The sequence below is a fragment of the Echinops telfairi genome, unplaced genomic scaffold, assembly GCF_000313985.2.
Source record: "Echinops telfairi isolate 266 unplaced genomic scaffold, ASM31398v2 ScPeMD7_5426;HRSCAF=6270, whole genome shotgun sequence".
NCBI lineage: Eukaryota > Metazoa > Chordata > Mammalia > Afrosoricida > Tenrecidae > Echinops > Echinops telfairi.
Window position 1 is genome coordinate 1682738 of NW_022109325.1, and position 1374 is coordinate 1684111.

Here is a 1374-nt window from a genome sequence, read left to right on the forward strand (position 1 = left end):
CCGAAAACAGGTTATATTGAGGGGATAGCAAGGGATGAACAGGGAAAAAATGTATACGAATTATTGAATGTAAGACTGGAAATTTGCTCTGAAACCTTCAGCTAATTCACAACAATTTTTCAAAAAGAAAAAGTGGTGAATTACCAAGGCAAAGAAATAGGCTTGGATTATAAGAGAAGTAATGCTTTTCAAACTGGTGGTTCATTTTTACAAAAAAAAAAAAAAGAAAATACATTAGTCTCAAAATTTCTTTCTCCTTTTTTTGACTAAAAGTTAATTTGATTTTCACATGTCACAATACAAACAAAAATTGTTTTGTTCTGCTCTTTGTCCACTACTCCACTCCAAAAACTATTCTCTTTTTGATAGAAAAGGGGAGCAGGTCTTCCACGCTGTGCTGTTAGAAAACATCAGTCAAAGCACCAGATCTCTGGGTGAAATGGTACAAGTAAGAGAAGAGTGATACAAAGAGGCTGTGCTCTGCCTTGATCTGTCTGGTGGAATCATTCCTGGCCGAGTGGGTATCATCATAGGACAGGCCGGAGGCCACATCATTGGGGGTCCAGGCATCATTGGCATGTGGCCCCCCATGGGTGGCCTCATTCCAAGAGCAGATCCCACTGGCATGATTCCAGAAGGAGGAGGGCCCATCATTGGCATCATTGGTGGTCCCCCCAGGTGGGGTGCTGGCATCATGCCAGGGCCAGGAGGACCCGGGAGACAGGGGGGAGGCGGGATCATGGCCCCTGCTGGAGGAGGAGCAGAGAATGGAGTGGGAGATATCTTTCTTTGTTGCAATGCAGCTGTTGTTTTGTCAATCAGGCTCTGAGCCTGCTCTTCCATCCATTTCTGATCCTAGTCTTTCACATTCTCTTTGTGTTTCCTCCGACTGCAACATCTCTTTCTCACAGATGGAGAGTCATGGGTGAGGTATGTATTGCAGTAGTTACAATAAAACTTAGGCATGTTGCTCAATTTAATCTCAATATTTCTAATGTTCAAAATTACAAATTACAGTGAACTGAATTAATGTTAAGCTTACTATTTGTGTTCATTTTTTATACCTGGAAGTAGGTGAGATTATAATATTTTCTTTTTTGATAAAATATTAAAGTCTTCATGCACGTTGTTTTCCCTATTACTAATATCACATTGGATAGTGTCAGCTTGTATTTTTTTCCATTATTCTTACAATTGAAAGAAAGAGATGCCTTTTCTGTTTTCCAAATTGCATATATTATTACCAAATTAGATATAAAATTTGTGACTGGATTTTATAAACTTCAGGTAAGATGTAAATAACAAATCAAGTAAAAAGCATTTTAGTGTTATTGGAATGGGTTCTAAGTAATGGAATTTTAAAAAAATTACTCT

The 1374-nt window shown here is 38.5% G+C and overlaps 1 pseudogene; it reads right to left on the reverse strand.

The window, feature by feature from the left end:
- Positions 1–414: 414 nt before the first annotated feature.
- On the reverse strand, positions 415–966 carry LOC101663591 (annotated as a pseudogene).
- Positions 967–1374: the final 408 nt, after the last annotated feature.